At 41.9% G+C, this 22,033-nt stretch overlaps 1 long non-coding RNA gene across 4 annotated transcripts in view; it reads left to right on the plus strand.

Annotated features, from left to right (window-relative positions):
• Positions 1 to 22,033, plus strand: part of LOC143839994 (uncharacterized) — a 203,564-nt gene that overhangs the window by 85,493 nt on the left and 96,038 nt on the right. For 3 of the 4 annotated variants that reach the window (XR_013231961.1, XR_013231960.1, XR_013231958.1), the window contains exon 3: positions 12,458 to 12,585. This is a non-coding gene — a long non-coding RNA (uncharacterized LOC143839994). Of the gene's footprint in view, positions 1 to 12,457; positions 12,586 to 16,206; positions 16,283 to 22,033 lie in introns of all 4 variants that reach the window. The other variant, XR_013231959.1, reaches the window with a different exon arrangement.

Consider the following 22,033-nt stretch of genomic DNA (forward strand, 5'->3'; position numbering starts at 1 on the left):
CCATCCTGAGGTGGTGTTACAGTTTTTTAAAACTACTTTTGAAAAATATTTTTTAAAATCTTCTTTAAAGATACCATTATGAAATTGCTAGTCAATAATTTTATTCATTTATTTTAATTTTATTCTTTAGATTTCTATGCTGCTACTCCCGGGGTCAGCAGCTCATGGTAGCTGTTTTAGTGTTGTTACCATGTTTGTGAAGATAATGTAATCCATGTAATTAACCATGGATAATTATTGTTGTTTTGTTTCCACAGGTTGCATTTAATATTATGGTGGAGAGGCTTTTCATCAACCCACGTTAGCTGATCATCATTCGCTCAGTAGTCAGTGTAGATTCTGTTTTCTTAGTCAGCAGCTACATCTGGCTACTGGGTCTCTGATGACATCTTGTAGCAGCTCTTCAATGTACTTTATTGATCACCACTGGATCTGTCTCCAAGATACAAAGGAAAATTATGCTGTAAAGTACAAAAACATTGAGTAACATAGTTTTATATTTTCAATTGTACTAGAAAACATCTAGTCCCTGTTGTGTGTTTACAATAAAGAGCTGCTTGTAGTAGGCAGCAAACAGCTGCTAGTTAGCCTGTAGAACTCATGGATCTGGATTGTACCTATAATGTTCTGTAGTTTCTCTGCCTAGTTCCCTGAGTTCTGCATGTACTATTGGAGGGGGATCATAAGTTCTAGTATAGGTATCTACTTGAAGAAATATATCTGTCCTTGGGGCATGAACCTGGCATACAATGTAGAATTCTGTGTTTGTTGAGCAACAGCTACATTGTCTGCTGGGTTTCACGCTGCCTGGAAATACAAAGAAAATTCTACCTGACGGCTTCATCCTGTGTTTTGTCATCTTCATTGTTTATATTAAAACCAAGCAGGGTTGCGCATGTGTGAGGAGTATCATTTCTTGGCCCACTCGTGGCTCTACTTTTTCTAGTTTATGAATCTCTCTTTGAAAATAAATTTTTAAGAAACTAGGTCAAGATTTAAAGCTGTAGTGAATTAAAAACGTACAGTGCCTTCTACGGCTATTGCAGTCAATGTGTTTAGAAGGATGCAACTTTGTTTAGGGTTGCACTATTCATAATGTAATAACATCTAGTGCTTGCTATACTTTATCACCTAGATCAGTGGTCCCCAACCTTTTTATCACCGGGGACCACTCAATGCTTGACAATTTTACTGAGGCCCAGTGGGGGGTGGTGGTGGTAGTTTACTCCTCTACTCTCTACCACTGTCCTAACGCTCTCTGTTCGCTATGGTAATGTTTAAACATCCCTTCAAAATAAGACACGCCACAACAATGAACATAAGGAATATTTTATTTTCATGGAAATTTTAACTCATGACAATGACAAATCAATGGGAACCCTGAGCTTGTTTCTCTGTCCTTCGCGGCCCACCTCCAATTAGTCGACGGACCACATGTGGTACACGGCCCACAGGTTGGGGATCACTAACCTAAATGAGAGTTTACTATATGGATATCCAGATCCTATATGGCGCTGTTTGTAAAGGTAAAGGTATTCCCTGTGCAAGCACCAGGTCATGGCTGACCCTTGGGGTGACGCCCTCTAGCGTTTTCATGGCAGACTCAATATGGGGTGGTTTGCCAGTGCCTTCCCCAATTACCTTAATTACCTGGGATCCTGTGACCCAGCTCTCCTGGAACTGTAGTAGTTGGGCATGTAGATGATGATACTGAATGCTTGAATGTTTCTCTACATTTTAAAACAAAGAAACAAGCAAAAACTTCCCAGTGTAAAGGAAGCTGGAGAGCCAGAAGGCAGCTAGTCTAGAATGCTTTTCTTTGGTTGGTTACTTTTATAGATGGAACAGGTCTTTGATGTAATCACTCAGTTAACTGAATCTCCCCCGCCACACACACAGATACACAATCGTACATTCTGAATTACAGTCTAAGTAGGTCTGCAGTGGATGAGCCTTTTGAGTACCATGCATGGATGGTGAAGACACAGTTGGAACATAATTTACCAGCTGTCTGCAGATCACAGTCACTAAGGTGGCCCAAAAAAGAGTGGTCTTGCATGCCCTGTGAAACCCAGGGAGGTCCCACCAGGCAGCTTGGTTCTACAAGATAAGGGCCACCATATGAACCTATCCACCCACTCTAGTCATGATTTGGGTGGCCCTGCCATCTGAGGCTAGATTGGAGACAACTAAAAGAAGGGCCTTGTTGTCATGGTGCCAAAACTTTGGAACTCCCTCCCCAAGGAGATTAGTTTGTCTCCCTCTACTATCTTCTGCCAGCAAGTGAAGACTTCTTTGTTTTCTTTGGCGTACAACTAATAGCTCACTGACCTCTTCTCTGGTCTTTAGTGTTACGTCTGTTTATATGTTTTTATGAATTATTGTATAATGTATATATCTTTAATGTTGCCATGTTTTAATGTTTGAGAGAAAGTGGAGAGAAAGGCATAGAATTGTTTTAAATACGTATTAGGTATTTAAGAATCAGTCTGTTTTGCCCATTCTCATTTTTGATCGAATGCATTCTTTCAAATACTGGATTTCAGGATTATATATATGGTTTTATTTAACAATTGAATAAAATTGTATAATGATGTACATTACTATATTTGAAGAATCTGCAAGTATTATTTGTAGCAAAATACAGGGATTACATCTTAAACTAGAAATTCTTTACAAATAAAGTTGCTAATAAACATAGGTGTGGCGTTTCTAATTTTCAACTCTTTGCACACTTATTTGCTAGTTCAGAGGTATGTTATGCTTATGATGGTTATATGAAATAGATTAAGCTGAAATTAACTTTTTGAGGTCTCTCAAATAATCTTCCTATCTTCCTTGGTTTCCCAAACTTAACACTATAACCACCCTAGTATACTGCTGTTGTCTATGTTAAGTAATGGTAGCCTAATAAAATATCTGAGTCATAAAATTTAAGAAATTGTTTGAATTGTATACTAGTTATTTGTAGATATAAAAATGTGTATAGTTCATATTTCAAAAGTGTGGATAGAAAGAAGCCAAGAAATGCAGTAGGTGGTACATCCAGCGATGTGTAATTATTTTAGCATCTGCAAAATGGAAATTGTGTGTAATACACATGGGCAGCTTCTAAAGCTCCCTTGCAGTACTTATCCTCCTGCAGAGCGGTAAAAATAAAATGCTAAGGGGTAAAGGGGAGGAGAAAGGGCGGTCTCTGTACGTGATAAAAACTCGGAGGGGCGAATCCTGATTCACCCCACCAAGTGGTACTCAAGGGCCAAGTGGCCATTGGCAACTTGGCCCGTCCTCGGCTGAGCGCTCCGGCGAGTTGGCTGTCTGCAGAGTCAGCCGTCCTCACCTCTGCGCTCCCACCAAGGTAAGTCCTGACCGCTGGGAAAGGAGAAAGGCCACCTAAGGACCTTGCCTGGGGAGTGGGGAGCCACCCAGGGAGGGGGGTGGCGCCACAGGCAATGCGGCGGACCTGCTTCTTTCCCTCCGCCCAGGTACAGGGCTTCCCAGGGTAGGGGCTGGCCACAAGATAGCAGGCCCGGCATGTCCACGCACCGCCCCTGCTCTTTGGTGGCTGCTAACGGCCACCTGGCCCCACTAGGCCGTGGCACCTGTGCGCCCGCTGCCATCGCAGCCCTTCACGCCGGCACTTACCGCTGATGCTGCGCCTGCCTGCGCAGCCTTCTCCCCCGGCCTAAATGGGCTTACTAGTTAGTAATAAGTCAACTTATTCATCAATTTCACTTTCCTACCAGAGTTCAGCTTCCTTAAGTGATGACAACCATTGGTTAATTGCCTGTTTTTAACTTATTGCAACAGAGAGACACCCAAAGACTATCTACAACAGTGGTCCCCAACCTTTTTATCACTGGGGACCGGTCAAGGCTTGACAATTTTACTGAGGCCCGGGGGGGGGGTAGTCTGTTGCTGAGGGATGTTGCCGACACCTTAGCCCCTGCTCCACTTGCTTTCCTGCCAGCATCCCTGACTTCCTGCCACCTGCTGGGGGGCGCTGTCAGCAGCAGCTGCGCAGTGCCACACCAAGGGGGAGCCCCAGGCATGGCGGCTGCTGGAGAGCACCAAAGGTGAGCTGGTGGCAGAATGGCAGGGCAGCCCCCGAGGCAGCAACCGGAGTGAAGGACAAGGAGCCGCGGCCCGGTACCGACTGATCAATGGACCGGTGCTGGTCCCCGGACCGGTGGGTTGGGGACCACTGCTCTACAGCTCGCTAGTAACCTTCCCTGGAGCATCTGGTTAGTTGCTGTTGGAGAGTGTTTGAGATGTTGCCTCTTTCAAAATAGCAAAAACCCTAGGTGTGGTAAAATGACTCAATGCAACATGGCCCCAGGTTCAATCTTGACATTTCCTATTAAATCCTAGTTGTTGGAAGACCACTGACTGAGGCCCCAGAGAGCTTCTGCCAGTCAGAATAGAAAACACAGAGCTAAGTAGATCAATGGTTTCAGTTTATATCAGGCACATATATATGTATAAAGATGTTCCTCATCAGGTAGTTTTAACTTACAAAAATATTCATTTAAGTCCTTATATGAAATTCTATTTCTCTTTCCTGATTTCATCCCTTTGATCTAAAAGTACTTCATGCCTACTTGCTGAGATGTGAGAGTTTTCACTCATATGTAGTATATTTCTACCCAATTTTCCAGCTGCTCTGAAAGCTCCTGATCATTCCATACCCATAGCTTCTTCTTTGGTTATAGTTTCACTGACTATACGTGTTTCAGGATTGCTGATGTGCTGGATGTGTTTTAAGGGTGCAGGTTATATACATTTTAAGTCAACCACATTTTGAGCAGAAATGATCTTTTAAAAACATACCTGTTCAAGTTTTAATGATCTCATTCGTTAGTTGAGCAAGTGGTTTAATTTATGTTTTGTAATCTTATGTGTTTGGTACGATAATGCTAGGGTAAAGTGTTGCTAACTATTGCAAATTTGAGGTGAATTTTATGTTAAGGGAAAATAAGTACCAGCTTCTGCAGCTTTGTAATAAGGTGAGAAAATACTCATAGCTAGTTATTACAGAGGCAGAGAGAACGTGGAAAATATAAAATAAAATAATACAATATTTCTTCTATAGCTGGTATTTGTGGGAATTGAGCTGAACACTCACACCATAATCTACCTCACATGGTGGTCATGAGACTAAAGTGCAGCTCTGAGCAAATTTCAGGAAAGTACAGTTAAATGAGGTTATAATAGTCCACCTTCTGAATAATGGAAGCATGCAAATTTGGCTGAAGTGTACTTGTCATTTGTGTTTTGGTTGTGGAATATAGCTAAAAGGTAGTAAGACATAACCAGTCAGCACTAAGTGATAAGGGAAAATAACCTTGAAGCATGTCACATCCCGTTAGAGACTCCTTTCTCATACTTGCGGAAATCTACATCCTATTTTACTTCCTGTCTTACAATTTTTTTCATTTATAGTATAGTATAGTTTTTCATTTATAGTATAAGACAGTCACTATATGAGTTTACCCATTCTCTCTGGACACCCCTTAAGTGTTTAGACACATGGAATCTTGCTGACTTTGCAGAAGAATCAGTGTGCATTGCAAACTCTTTGAAATCTTAGATTTAAGTCAGTAGCCGTGTTGGTCTGAAGCAGCAGAACAAATTTGAAGTCCAGTGGCACCTTTAAGACCAACAGTTTTACTCAAGGCATGAGCTTTCCTGTGCATACACACCTCTTCATACACAATGTCAACTGAGGAATTGTGCGTGCACACAAAAGCCCATACCTTGAATAAAACTTTGTTGGTCTTAAAGGTGCCACTGGACTCTAAATTTCTTTAAAAATCTTCATTGCATCACTTTATGACATTTTATCAAAATCTGGGTATTGGTGCAGTATTGTTTCTAAGAAATGGCTTATTTATTCGTACACACATAAGCATAGAATCATACAGTTTGAAGGGGCCATACTGGCCGTCTAGTCCAAGCCCCTGCTCAATGCAGGGTCAGCCCAAAGCTATGTACAGGTGAATGCCTGCTGCTCTAAGGGACTGACGTATATATCACTAACACTGCACTCCTATGCAGATTTACTCCAGTCTAAACTAAGATATTTCAGTGAGTTTAGTCTGGAATAAAACAGCATAGGATTGCTGTAATATGATTAAATAAGCAATGACTACTGAGGAATTGTCAACATTAACGTTGTGTGATGACAAATGGAAATTGTTCATAATTTTCTATTACTGCTCAATCATCAACCAAAAGGGAAATTACAACCCAGAAATCAGAACACAATTGAGACTTGTAATGGTAGCCATGAAGAAACTAGAACAGATCCTTAAGTGTTAACAATATGTCATTGGTGACTAAAATAAAGAGAATTCATACTATATTCCCCATTACTATGTATGGGTGTGAAAGTTCAGTGAATAAAGCTGACAGGAAGAAAGATGATTGCTTTGAAATGTGTTTTAGAAGAGTTATACAGATACCACAGACTACCAAAAATAAATATGTGGGCCTGCCTTTGTCCCTGACCTGGAAATTACAGCTGGCGCAAAATGCAGCTGCTATTGTCCTTACTGGAACATCTTGGAGGGCCCACATCTAGCCAGCACTGTGGCAGCTGCATTGGTTGCCTGTTGTGTTCCAGATCAGGTTCAAGGGTTTGGTGTTAATTTTAAAGGCTATCCATAGGCTAGTCCCTACATATCTGAGGTACCACCTCTTGCCTTTTACTCTGCAGGTACCAGTCTGCTGGTGGTCCCTGGCCCACGAGTGGTATGCCTGGCCTTGACCATGGCCAGGGCCTTTTTGGTCCTGACCTTGACTTGGTGGAGTGAGCTCCTGGAAGAGCTGAGGGCCCTGACAGATTTCACAGTTCCATAGGCCCTGCGAGATGGAGCTCTTCCACCAGGCATTTGATTGAGGCCAGGGCAGTAAGATCAGTGGCCCCTCCCCAGCTTAGCCATGACAGCAGGCTCCCCATGAATATTTTCTGAGAGACTAGAGGTAGGCTGTTGAGTGGGGAGGCTGAGAACTAGTATTCGCCATCTGGGAGGGCATAATTTTAAGGGGTATTCTAGATAGGGTTGCCTGCCCCCCACTAGAGGTGGAGATCCTGTGCCCCCTCACTGCCCATCAACTGGCTGATGGAGGAAACACTCTGGTACTTGGACAAAATCTATGATAAAACCACTGGTACTTTGGAAGTGATGTTGCCGTGTAGTCAGCAACATAGCCTTCCCTCCCATTCCTGGCAAGTCCCTCCCCAACTGGTTTCAAGGAGAGACCAAGCCTGAAATCTCCCTAAAAGTTAAAATTACCAAATGGGGGCTGTGATAATTTGGAAAGACAAAAGACTCACTGCAAACGGCAATCCTAGGAAAAGTTGGAGGAAGTGGGAAAAGAGGAAGACCCAACATGAGGTGGATTTACTGAATAGTGCAGTGGTCCCCAACCTTTTTATCACCAGGGACCCATCAACGTTTGACAAAAAATTGGGGACCACTGCAATAGAGGAAGCCACAGCCCTCAGTTTGGAAGAACTAAACAGTACTGTTAACAGTTGGATATTTGGGAGGTTATTAATTCATAGGAACACCATAATTCAGGAGTGATTTGATGGAACAATACACACACACGCACACACACATGAATAAGCTCAGATATTCTTCCCACCTAAACAGGAAACATGTGGCCATGGTATGAATTCTGTTTGGCATTACCAAAAAGTGCTTTTGAGAAATGTGAAATACCTTTAACATACCATAATTAGTAAGCTGTTCAGTAAGATAAATCTTAGATTTAGTCAAAGCAAAAACCAGTTATGATTGTGAATTTTGGCCCTCAGTACAAAACTTCCAACCAAAACCTATACCTCATGCTGGTGTTACTTCTGTTGCCATCATTCACTTGGCCTGCAGTGATTGCTTATTCACACATCAAAACATAGTGTAGACCTTAATTGTTGCAAGCAAACTATTTAAATTCCATATAAACAATATCAATGCCGGAAAAGCAGGAACTGCAGGGTAACAACACTTTCTCCCCAGCAGTGAAGGGAGTGAAGGCAGATTGCCGTATGCTGTGGCTGTTTTCTACATTTAATGCATATTACCTTGTAGTAATAGATTAGATTGCTGGCACCTTGGTGTTGGGATTGTTTGGTAGGCTGCCACAGTCTCTTCTCTGACAAAGTTCCTTTAAATAGGAAAGCTATCCATCCATATGCACATTTTTTCTACTGAGTTTCCATAGTCCAGCCTGCTCAGCTATAACTGTTACCAGTGCAGCATCAGCAGCTGTAAAGGGTATCATCAGTGCTGAGACTAGGAAATATGAGCCACAGTTCCCTTAAGTGCACCTTCTCTACTGCTTGAAATTCTCTTAAGCAATCTGTATGTCAGTCCTCAAAACATTCCCCCTTGGGTTTGCTATGGGGAACATATGCTAAGATGACCACATTTACAACATGATTAATGGGCACGAAAAAGTGCATGGTCCATGGCTGATTTCCCTTGTATTAGCTTAGAGCAGTTTCATTCAATTGGTTTAGTTGATCCTAACAGTGACCTAATTATGAGGTGGAAGAAACAGGTCCGTGGCACCAGAACCAGTTTATGGATTCATGGGGTCCTTGCAAAGTACTATTGTGGCAGGGGCAGCCAGACTGGGGGTGGAAGAGCCCCCACAGTGGAAAGAGGCATCGCTCTGAGTTCCCTAAAAGTGGGGGGGGGGGGATGAGAGAGGCAGTGGCCCAGATTCATGGGAGGGAAGACACCTTGTGGAGCCCCTGGAAGCACAGGGGCCCATAGCACATGCTACAGGTGCTACATGGATAAACCAGCCCTGGGAAGAATAGCTACAATTTACCTGAGGTTCAGTCTCAGCTGCAAGACTTTGAATCTCAATAAGAAAGGTGGACTATAAATACAGTAAAAAAAATTGTGATATCTGTTTATGGCTTGAGAAATTAAAACTTTTTCTACAAGTCATAAAACAGAATGGGATGGCCGTGTGCTATGTATGTGTTGCTACTTTATTATCAGGCACAGAAATGATGCTTGTTCTTCAGTCCCAGCCTTCGCTGTGTCTCTTCTGTATTATGATGTCTCTTCTGTATTATGAAGAGGCACGGCTTCACAACTTGGTAATAGTTATCAGTTTGCTTATGAGTCTCACACCTCTGATCCTGAGCAGTCAGTTTCCGTTTGCAAAGGCATGTATTAACTGCAACTGGGTCAGTTAGCAGAGGACTAGGAATTGACAACATTTCCTAAGTTATAATTTTACTGCAGGCATGTTCTCTGCTGTGCTTCAGAGATTTCTGGAGTGCAGCATCTGCATTGCATTTCTTTTTGTATCAGGTTTTGCTTCTTACTTTCCTGTACAGACCCTGTGATTAGCTGATAAACTCAACTAGTTGTTGGGAAATACTGGCTGAATCCTAAAACTAAATTAGAAAAGCCTTTGCTGTTACTGAACTCACAACCAGAGTTTAAACCCCAAAATGACTTTACTGATTGGCTGAGATGTAAGGGAAAAATTGTGCCAAGAAAGCTTCCCATGCAAAGAAACTGAAGTAGACAAGAATTAGCAACTGGGCATACAATCTCCCTTGATACCCTGTTCCTTAAAAAAAAGTACTTGGGTTTTGGTAGCATTTGTAATTTGTAAAGCCTTCAGTTGGTAGCATTAATTCAGTCTCTGAATCAATTCATCCGATAATTTGTATGACAAAGTCCTAGTGAAGGACACAAGTTCAGTGTCACTTGAACCCTTGTGTGAATTATTATTATTATACTAGCAAGAAAGTCCGACTCAGAACTCTTGATACATATCCCAATTTCTTTAAGGTTTCCTTGCCCACTGTGTGAGGGAGGGAGGCAAAAATGCAATCTGGTGTTAAGCACGTTACTTTTTGTCCCCATTTACCTTTACCTGGGTACTTCCTGTAGCTGCCCTTCAGCTTAGTGCATCTCTTAGCAAATGTTTGTGCCCTTGATACACAGCCCATTGGCTTGTCAGGGAAGCTAATTCTAACACAGCTAAATGCTTGAAGGTTTTTTAAACAAATGTAGTTCAAAGATGCATTTAAGCTCCTTTATCATTTACTGTCTTGATTTTACAGCAAATCCACAAGGGAACATAGATGAGATATAAATACCTACAATGAGATGTGAAAGTTGAAGAAAGTCTCTCACAAGTTTTACAAAACACCTGTCAAAGCTGAAATACTTGTATGTTTTCCTTAAGTACATGGCGTTCTCACCTAGATGCACAGTAAACAAAAACAGGTGAAAAGTTTTCCTCAGCTCTTGCTTATAGCGGAAAGCATACAATCTGGTGGGGAAAGAGCATTTTGTTTATTATGGTAGTCCTCTGAAAGGTGTAATTTTCAAGATGATTTGGAGGAGAGTGCTAGAAACAATTGTTTTATTTTGCCCACCTCAATAACATTGGCTATGCTCTTGAACAAAAGAAAGAATTAAGCTGGAAATCTTCTAGTTTTATTTTTATTTTTGCAAGGCTGTTTTAAAGCCACTTAGGGCTCGACAGGTGGCAGTTTCTCCCCACAGTTGGTTTAGTAGTACCAGACTGGAAGTACTGCCAGAAAATGGCGCCAAGCAGCATCGTGTTGTCATTGAGCAACTCTCTAGGACTGTAAGTCTTAGAATGGCCATTTGCACTCACCATACTTCATTCAGGAATAGTCCTTGCATGGCTTTGGGAATGCCAACTGAGAAGAATCTTCCTTCTGGATGCCTCTGAGTGGCCCTACTTGTTTATGAATGCCTGTGCCACTGCTTTCTAAATCAGAGGGGAGGAACATTTCATTTTACAACAAATGTTTACAATGAAATGTATGTGTACGTGAGGGGAAATGGAACATTCTTCCTTCCCTGCTCCCTTGCCTTATCTCCCTGCATTCTGCCACTTCAGTTGTTGCCCCAAACAGATCTGTACTTGCAGAAAAGTGCTTCATTCTATGGAATGTTGCGACATGAAGTGTGTGCAACTTCCTTTATCAGCAAACACATGTTTCAGATCTGAATACATCAGTCACACAAAGAACAAACATGACTCTCTTGATACAACTGGTTTCAGAAGGTAGTCATGTTGGTCTATAGTAGGACAAGCTACCAATAAGCTTCTTGAGGTACAAGCTTTTGAGAGTCCAAAATCCCTTTGTCAGATATATATCTGGTGAAGGGAGTTTGAACTCTCAAAAGCTTATACCTCCCCCCAATCTTGTTCGTCTTTAAGGGGCTACTAGAGTCAATTCTAGTTGTCACATCTAGTTGGCTATTAGTCTTTTGTAGGTTCTTTGAAACACTGGCCTGATTCCCCAGGTCAGAGACTGGATTCTTTTTACCACAAACATGAATGTACCATAGATTATTATTTCTCAAAACATAAATAGCTTTGTAATATGAGTTGTACAGGAGACATGAAGATTTATAGATCATATAGTGCATGATGGATTCACACATGCACTTTCCCCACACTAGAGGCCTCCTGAAGGCAAAGATTTACACTGCGGTATTCATGATGAGTATTCCTTGTGAATGCCCCCATGTGGTGTCAGCATGTATCTATTTACCACATTAGCAAGGCTGGTAGTTCTCAAATCTTTCTTGTGATGATCTAAATGGAAGCTGTCATCGCTTGCAGACAGCTTGAACAGTAATGTGTGAATGAGCTGTACTGGTAACTTGGTAACCTCTTCTCATGGTGCTAATCTCATCACATGAAAATGCTATTCTCATTGACAGATATGCCTTTTTAGGTAGTAAATAGACTATATGTAATCTCAATCCAGATCAACTATAACACTTTTGATCATTTAGTTCCAGGATTTATAAGCCACCTCTTCATACACCTGCTTGAGACAGCTCATAAAATAAAATAACTTTATTTCTAGAAGTTAATTCCTTCTTCATAAGGTAATGCAGATCTTATATTGCAAGTCCAACATTTTATTCAACTGGTAGCAAAGCACAGGTGGTATATACTTTTATCTGAAATCTATGTCATGATCAGCAATACTGCCAGATCTAGGGGGGGGGGGAAGTTTCTACATGCTTTTCAAAAGTTAACTTAGAAAATGGAAGAAAAAAGCCCCATATCCATATCAAGATCACAATCCAGTACAGAGCTAGTGTGCTTGCATTGGGTTGTGGCCAAAAGCAGACAGCTAAAAATGTAAGCAGTTATTTTAACAAATGAACCCAATTCCACTTATTAGACAACATGATCTGGCAACTCTGATGAGCAGGCTTTTTGCTATAGCACTGGCACCCCTTAATTTGCAGCTTGTCCCATTCTGCATATCTGTGCTCTTCCATCTGTTAATGTTCTGTAGTTTTCTCTTTAGGATAAATACTTGCTTATTAACTTCCCTCCCCTCCTCCCAGCTTCCTCAAATTATTTCCTGCATGTTCTTTACCCTACCTGAAGTTTTCCACTATCTTTCTTCAAGCTGCTGCTTCTCTGGAGGAAGCTGACTCCATGGAGAGAGAGTCATTGGCTGGACCAAAGCTGGCGTGACTGAGAGTGACTCGTCTATGGCCAGGGTCAAGCTACTTCATTAACCTGGTAACACAAATGGTAATTATACCACTAATACCATCTGCACAACTGTTCATTCTGCATAATACCAGATGCTGATGCACTCTTATATAGTCCTTGAAACAATCAAACAAAAATCTATGTACAAGGTGTGCATGGAATGTTGTGAGAGTGTGTGTGCTTGCATGCACTTTCTTGTGCTGAAGCCTGTACCATGGAACAAAATGACAGACATATAAAACTATTTAAGCAATGGGCTGAAGTTAAGGGCACGGAGAGAGAAACAGGCACTGGAAGCAGGCCACAGCCAGATGTAGCCTTTCATTTCCATGGTGACCACTACCGCCATGTTTTCTTGAGACATCTAGAGTTGCTATAGTAACCCAAAATGTTTCCCAAACTCTGATTTTGTGTGTGTAGGTATGCACAATGTCCATAGCATCCTGCTCATGTGGCGACATTACTAAGATCACGGGGGGGGGGAGGGGGCGTGTCTTTGTATGCCCTGTTTTGTTTTCATGACTATTTGGGGGGAAACCTGGAGGTATTGACATGTTTGCAGAAACCCATGTCTTATCCCTGGGTTAATCCATCGTGTTAATTTTTTTCATCCACACAGCAACCACTCATAGGTATGAGATACAGAGAGACTTAGCATTTGGGTAGCACCTTTAGTGTTCAATGCTTCACCTACATTATCATAACAAGAAATAGAAACACATTTCTTCTATAGAGCATTATGTAACAGAAAATTAACAGGAAAATATTTATATATTATCAATGAAGATTATATACAATAAATTGTGTTCTAGACTGGGATATTACAAGGACCTAGAAGATAGGGTCTTCTGCTGTTATTTCCCTACTTGCAGCTATATTTTAACCAATTATTATTATGGCATGTGATTTTGTTGTTAGGTGCGAAGTCATGTCCGACCGATCGCGACCCCATTGATAATGATCCTCCAGGCCTTCCTGTCCTCTACCATTCCCCGGAGTCCATTTAAGTTTGCACCTACAGCTTCAGTAACTCCATCCAGCCATCTCATTCTCTGTTGCCCCCTTCTTTTGCCCTCGATCGCTCCCAGCATTAGGCTCTTCTCCAGGGAGTCCTTCCTTCTCATGAGGTGGCCAAAGTATTTGAGTTTCATCTTCAGGATCTGGCCTTCTAAAGAGCAGTCAGGGCTGATCTCCTCTAGGACTGACCGGTTTGTTTGCCTTACAGTCCAAGGGACTCGCAAGAGTCTTCTCCAGTACCAGAGTTCAAAAGCCTCAATTCTTTTACGCTCGGCCTTCCTTATGGTCCAACTTTCACAGCCATACATTGCAACTAGGAATACCATAGCCTTGACTAAACGCGCTTTTGTTGGCAGGGTGATGTCTCTACTTTTTAGGATGCTGTCTAGATTTGCCATAGTTTTCCTCCCCAGGAGCAAGCGTCTTTTAATTTCTTTGCTTCAGTCCCCATCTACAGAAATCTTGAAGCCCAGAAAAATAAAATCTGTCACTACCTCCATTTCTTCCCCATCTATTTGCCAGGAATTGAGAGGGCCGGATGCCACGATCTTCGTTTTCTTGATGTTGAGTTTCAAGCCAACTTTTGCACTCTCCTCCTTCCCCCGCATCAACAGGCTCTTTAGTTCATCTTCACTTTCTGCCATTAGAGTGGTATCATCTGCATATCTGAGGTTGTTGATATTTCTCCCTGCAATCTTGATCCCAATTTGTGACTCATCTAACCCGCCTTTCTCATGATGTGCTCCGCATACAAGTTAAATAGGCAAGGCGACAGTATACAGTCTTGCCGAACTCCTTCCTCAATTTTGAACCAATCAGTGATTCCATGCCCGGTTCTCACTGTTGCTTCTTGACCTGCATATAGGTTTCTCAAGATACAAATAAGACACTCTGGTATTCCCATCTCTTTAAGAACTTGCCACAATTTGTTGTGCTCTACACAATCAAAGGCTTTAGCATAGTCAATGAAGCAGAAGTAAATGTTCTTCTGGAACTCTCTAGCTTTCTCCGTGATCCAGCATATGTTGGCAATTTGATCTCTAGTTCCTCTGCCTCTTCGAAATCCTGCCTGTACTTCTGGAAGTTCTCGGTCCACATATTGCTGGAGCCTAGCTTGTAAAATTTTGAGCATAACTTTGCTAGCATGAGAAATGAGTGCAATGGTGCGGTAGTTTGAACATTCTTTGGCATTGCCCTTCTTTGGGATTGGAATGTAAACTGACCTTTTCCAATCCATTGTTGAGTTTTCCAAATTTGCTGGCATATTGAGTGTAGCACTTTTAATGCATCGTCTTTTAAGATTTTCAATAGTTCAACTGGAATGCTGTCACCACCACTAGCTTTATTGTTGCTCAGACTTCCTGAGGCCCATTTGACTTCACATTCCAGGATGTCTGGCTCCAAGTCAGTAACTAGCCCATTGTGGTTATCAGGGGTGTTAAGCTCGCTCTTGTATAGTTCTTCTGTATAATTTTGCCACCTTTTTAAAATCTCTTCTGCTTCTGTGAGGTCCCTACCATTTTGGTCCCTTATCATACCTATCTTTGCATGAAACGTTCTCTTCATATCTCTAGTTTTCTTGAAAAGATCTCTGGTCCTCCCCATTCTATTGTTTTCTTCTATTTGTTTGCACTGTTCATTTAAGAAGGCATTCTTATCTCTTCTAGCTTTTCTCTGGAATTCTGCATTCAATTGGGTGTATCTTTCTCTTTCTCCCTTGCCTTTCGCTTCCCTTTTCTCCTTAGCTATTTGTAAAGCTTCCTCAGACAGCCATTTCTTGCATTTCTTTTTCTTTGGGATGGTTTTAGTTGCTACCTCTTGTACAATGTTGAGAACCTCCGTCCATAGTTCTTCAGGCACTCTGTCTGTCACCTCTACTGTATATTCGTCGGGGATATGATTTAGTTCATACCTGAGTGGCCTAGTGCTTTTCCCTACTTTCTTCAATTTAAGCCTAAATTGTGCAACAAGAAGCTGATGATCTGAACCACAATCAGCTCCTGGTCTTGTTTTTACTGTTTTTACTGACTGTATAGAACAAGGGTAGTCAACCTGTGGTCCTCCAGATGTCCATGGACTACAATTCCCATGAGCCCCTGCCAGCAAATGCTCATGGGAATTGTAGTCCATGAACATCTGGAGGACCACAGGTTGACTACCCCTGGTATAGAACTTCTCCATCTTTGGCTGCAGAGCACATAGTCAATCTGATTTCTGTGTTGACCGTCTGGTGATGTCCATGTGTAGAGTCGGCTCTTGGGTTGTTGGAAAAGAGTGTTTGCTATGACCATTGTATTCTCTTGACAATATTCTACCAGCCTGTGCCCTGTTTCATTTTGTACTCCAAGGCCAAACTTGCCTGTTATCCTGGTTATCTTTTGGCTTCCCCCATGATGATAAGCACATCATTTTTTGGCATTGCTTCTAGAATGTGTTATAGGGCTTCATAGAACTGGTCAACTTCATCCTCTTCAGCAGCACTGGTTGGGGCATAGACCTGGATTACTGTGATGTTGAATGGTTTGCCTTGGATTCAAACTGATTTTAAAAGGGGCAAATTTTCCAAAAGAGGAGACAAGAGTCCTCATGTTCGAAATTGCAGTTGGAATTATATCAGTGGCTGTTTTCTGTGTTTCTATTTAGTATACACGATCCTTCCATTCTCTGGCACATGTCCACAAATTGCAAACAGTGCAGCTTCAGCAAGTATGACTGCCAGGTAAGAGTTAGAGGAAGGGGCTGGTTCCCTTTGTTCTGTGATAGGACTACAACAATGATCACTAAAAGTACAGAAGGTCTTTTTCTAGGGGCTTTACGCACCGGGATCTTTGTTGCAAATTGGTCACTGAATGAAAAATCGCCATTTAAAAAAGTGGAATTCGTCGTTATGCATACCTGCCTTTGTAGTGGAATCCAGTTGCGTTTTGTAGCGTTTCCCACAGCTTCCGGTCTCGGCAGAAATCGCTAGAAAGGAAGCGCTGTTGCCAAGCTCGTCCCGCCCCTGGCCGTCAAGCAGCCAATGGGCAGCTGTTAGCATGCTCCCAAACAGCCCCTTTCCCTTTAAGAAAGGTTTTTTTTTTAAAAAAACAGACCCATTGTAACGAATCTGTGTAGATTCGTTGCAACGGAGAGACCCATCCAGCTGCCTAATGTGAGCTGTCGTTTGATCGTATGATCGTTGCCACGCTGCCTCGAGTGAAAAAAAAAATCCCCCCCCCTCTCACGGGCCCGATTTTCGGCTGAATTAATGTGTAAAAAATAAAGGGACTTTATTTCAGCAAACGGGCTTTTCTGTGGTTTGTGCTTAGTGACTAAAGGTGAAAGACTGAAGCCAGGGAAGCCTCTAAACAGAAAGAGGCTCGCTGGTGCGTTTATCCCCGCTCGCTCGGAGAAAAAAAAATAGCGATCGCTTCACCGGAAGTTTGGAGGACAGGCTCAGGAGGAGGGACTTTGAAGAAACCGCAACAATGTTAACGCACAGGTCTTTTTCGCTAGTGTTGCAGATTGGTTGCAAGAGTGTAGCGCTTTCCGGAGGGTGAATCCACTTTTTGGGATTCCCCTGAAAGCGCTACAAGGAAGCGCTTTTTGCAGATTGGTTTCAGGTGTGTGGCAGATTGTCTACGACGTCGTGCGTTATGGCAAATCAATAGCGTTTCCAATTGGCAACCATTGTGCGATTTTGAAGGCGTGCAAAAAGCCCCCTAGTATTTCCCTTCATACAGACTTCCAAGTTCAGGACACAGTAGGAAAACATTTTCAATTCAGAGTTTTCAAAAAGCTTTGGTGACTTCAACACCCAACTTGAACTGTGTTTGTTTACAGTTATTTATAAACATTATAATATCATGTGAAGTGTCATACATTGCAGGCGTTTTTGACCTGGGCCTTATGCCCAGAATCGCACCAAGTGTTGGTGTCTCTAGGTCTAGAATCTGAGCTCAATTCACCAGCAGTTAATAGGTACTCCTCAGCTGATTTTACATCCAAATACTAACTAGAGCTGACCCTGCTTAGTTTCAGAGATCTGATGAAATAAGGCTAACCTGTGTATGTGTGTGTTTTGCAAACTACTAATCTCTGTAAGTGACATAGGATTGACAGAGTCAATGGAATGAATTGTAAAACATGTTTCATGATTGCCATGGAAAGTTATTTTCAATAAGCCACAAAAACATTTTTGTCAGTTAGGCTGCAAGACAGTTTGCTTTCTAAACAACATTTTGATAAAATCAGAGTCCAGTAGCACCTTTAAGACCAGCAAAGATTTATTCAAGGTGTGAGCTTTCGGGTGCAAGCACTCTTCCTCAGATCTTGCACTCGAAAGCTCATGTCCTGAATAAATCTTTGGTGGTCTTAAAGGTGCTACTGGACTCTGATTTTATTGTGCTACTTCAGACCAACACGGCTACTCATTTGAATCTAACATTTCGATAAAGTTTGCAAAGTCACAAAAGTTGCCTATGATTAAATCGTTTTTGTTCAGACATTTAAAGGCCATTTTATATAGGCTTTCACAATATGAATCTGTTTGTTGTTGTTGTCTTATAAACTGGATCATTGCCAGTTTGGAATGACCTGTCAGGGTGATTGAATACACTATCAGTAATTACCCTTTTTATCCTGGTGTGACTAATAAAAAAAAAGACAAAAGGACACTTTAACAGGAAAGTAACCTACTCTAATAAATAAAGAAAAAACTCAGCTTCTCTGCTTTTAGACTTGGTATTTAGTGTGAAATTATCAATAGGGAACTTTAGGTACAGGAAGCATAAAAAAGAAAGGTTGAATGTTTGTATTTAACAGCTTACTTATTACCACAAAACCTCCAAATGTCTTTATTTATTTGTAGAAGATCTAGAATGTGCTATAGCCCCCTATGACTAAGGGATTTTTCCTCCAGTGTAATTAAGACTTCCTTGCTCATTCATAACCACAACCACAAGGTTAAACTGTTCTCTCTGTTCTTGTGAATTTCATCTTTGAAAAATGTACTGAACTTCAGTCTCCGCCAAATGCAGGGCTGAGTCCTCCACAAGCATTCAGTCCAATGCAGAGCCCTGCCCAGGTATGTGACTAAGTCCTTAGTCATACAAACATGTTATATTAGTAATTGTCATCACATCAAGCCAAATACTGTATAGCTTCCTTTTGAGCCCAGTGTCCTCAGTGCTTCCGAACTGACACACGGCTTAGACATGCCAAAAGCTCAAAGAATAGGAACCCTAAAGCAAGAACTACGTTTTTCTTAGGCAAACTTAGAGATCACTCTCTAGAGGAGACAAAGAATTCAAGAAAAATATGAGATGAGAAACTTTTTCATATTTTAAAGGTTTCTGACATTCTTTTTAGCAATGCAGAACTAACTGAGAAATCATGAGCAGAAACATAAAGGCTTTCATGACATTTTGAACCAATTTAATGAAATAAAAGTAGTTTAGACAGGATATTTGTTGTGTGGTTTCCTTTTAATTACTTACCAACAATACAGTTTGGTTCTGTTGACATCTGGATCATTTAGTCAGGTACGTTTACTCCAAACCACTGCCCCTCAGGATTAACTCACATCAATAAATATTGAATAACAATCCCTCAAGAAAGTTTAAAAGATAATATTTTATTGCAACATAATTATTCATTGCAGATGAGGGTTTTTTTGTCACCTCTCCTTGATACAAGTGCATCAAATGAAGAAGGGTGGTACCTGCAGGAAAAAACAAAATCCTTCACACCATATAAAAATGTTCTTGCTGCTCCAAGCTTACTGGAATTCGTTTCAAATAATAACTCCCCTTGTATTTATGAAATCAACCTGTGAGGAAACAGTGATGTCAAACAACTTATTTACAACACTTGTTTGCCATTGTTCAACACAAATTTCTTCAGTAAAGATATGATTCTACCTGTCCTGGTCTTTAACTGAAAGTAAGATGACTGAGTATGAATTTAGTAAAAGGAAGCAATGACATTTTATCATCTGACAACATTTCTACATTTCTAGTAGTCCACTTCTATCTTTGCTAGGAAGGATGAACATGGAAGTAAATTTGGAAGAAATGCCTCAGACTGCAGGGAGACTATGGCTGATTATGCATGGTAGTGGCGGCCTCCTAGTGGCTTCCCATGGACACACAGGGGACAAAATCTCCCAGCACACACCATCCACCCTGAAGTTGTGAGTGTGCATGCACAACTCCGGGGCAGATGGATTCCTGTGTGCCATGCAATGGCTGTAGTGGCAGGGGGACGGGGGCATCCCTGGCAATGCTATCTGAACAATGTGGGGTTCAATGAATGCCCTGTTTGGCTCTGTGCTGCTGCAAAGCCAAACAGGGTGTTCTTTGTCCCATCAGGGATGCCATAGGAGGGGGAGGACCACACAGGCCCAGCCGGGTCACATTAAGGAAGGAAATGCTGGAAAATCAGCATTTCCTTCAACACAGAGCATCTGAGGCCATAATGCAGGCCAGGAATGGGAGGGGGTCGGGCCAATGGTGACATCGTGCGTCTGCGGAGATTTGCCCCACTGAAGTGTGAGCACTGGCCAAGCATGCCCATCCCATGCATAATCGGCCTATATTCCACTGTTGGGAGGAGGCATAAATTGTGGCTGAAGCTTACGTTTTGCATACAGAAAGTCCCATGTACAATCACTAGCATTTCCAGTTAAAGGCGTTCAGCAAGTGGTTAGAAAGATTCTGCTCTTGCCAAAACCCTAAAAAGATGCTACCTGTCATAGTAGACAGCACTTGCTAGAAGGACTCAGTATTAAACAGCCTCATACGTTCACTTAAAATGTTATATCTGTTTCTTTTTTGCTGCTAGCAAGAGGAGTCCATGTGCAAAAGAGAAGAAAAAACAAATATATGTATGCTTCGATTTATGGAATTGAGCTCATCCCCAGAAAATACACTCTCTCCACCACATGATGGAGCAGAAGGAACATGTCTAGACATGAGGCCCATATGTTACCTGGGGCAATGGATGCCTTTGTGAAGCATTCCCAAAGTACTAAAGAGAGATGGCCAAGAAAGAGAGGAGGGAAAGTTTAAAATCGTTGACACTGAATTTTGTGGGTACAGACTCTCAGACATAGGATATATGTATACTAATATATTGTTTTGTTATCAGAACCAAAATGTTCAAGGCACTAGTGTTCACTTACCTTCTTTTTTCACATCCATCAAGCTGCAATCCTTTCTCTTTAAGCACAAATATATCAGTAGAAATTCATAGCCAAGCACTTATATTCACTTATCAGTTTCATGAACTAAGATGGAAGAGGTGATCAGGCTTCCAAGTTTCCCACATGGCTGGTACTAGTACCTGCCATGGTTGGACAGATACCCAGGGGCTTTTTGCACGGCTTCAAAATCGCACAATGGTTGCCAATTGGAAACGCTATTGATTTGCCATAACGCACGACGTCGTAGACAATCTGCAACACTCCTGAAACCGATCAGCAAAAAGCGCTTCGTTGTAGCGCTTTCAGGGGAATCCCAAAAAGTGGATTCACCCTCCGGAGAGCGCTACACTCTTGCAAACAATCTGCAACACTAGCGATAAAGACCTGTGCGTTAACATTGTTGCGGTTTCTTCAAAGTCCCTCCTCCTGAGCCTGTCCTCCAAACTTCCGGCGAAGCGATCGCCATTTTTTTTTCTCCGAGCGAGCGGGGATAAACGCACCAGCGAGCCTCTTTCTGTTTAGAGGCTTCCCTGGCTTCAGTCCTTCACCTTTAGTCACTAAGCTGTGGGGAAGATAATGGAGCAGATATTAAAGGGAGCGATCTGCAAACATCTGGAGGACAATTTGGTGATCCAAGGAAGTCAGCATGGATTTGTCTCCAACAGGTCCTGCCAGACCAACCTAGTTTCCTTTTTTGACCAAGTAACAGGTTTGCTGGATGAGGGAAATTTGGTTGATGTCATTTACTTGGATTTTAGTAAAGCTTTTGACAAGGTTCCCCATGATGTTCTGATGGATAAGTTGAAGGACTGCAATCTGGATTTTCAGATCGTTAGGTGGATAGGGAATTGGTTAGAGAACCGCACTCAAAGAGTTGTTGTCAATGGTGTTTCATCAGACTGGAGAGAGGTGAGTAGCGGGGTACCTCAGGGTTCGGTGCTCGGCCCGGTACTTTTTAACATATTTATTAATAATCTAGATGAGGGGGTGGAGGGACTACTCATCAAGTTTGCAGATGACACCAAATTGGGAGGACTGGCAAATACTCCGGAAGATAGAGACAGAGTTCAACGAGATCTGAACACAATGGAAAAATGGGCAAATGAGAACAAGATGCAATTTAATAAAGATAAGTGTAAAGTTCTGCATCTGGGTCAGAAAAATGAAAAGCATGCCTACTGGATGGGGGATACGCTTCTAGGTAGCACTGTGTGTGAACGAGACCTTGGGGTACTTGTGGATTGTAAACTAAACATGAGCAGGCAGTGTGATGCAGCGGTAAAAAAG

The sequence above is a fragment of the Paroedura picta genome, chromosome 6 (assembly GCF_049243985.1).
Source record: "Paroedura picta isolate Pp20150507F chromosome 6, Ppicta_v3.0, whole genome shotgun sequence".
Taxonomy (NCBI): domain Eukaryota; kingdom Metazoa; phylum Chordata; class Lepidosauria; order Squamata; family Gekkonidae; genus Paroedura; species Paroedura picta.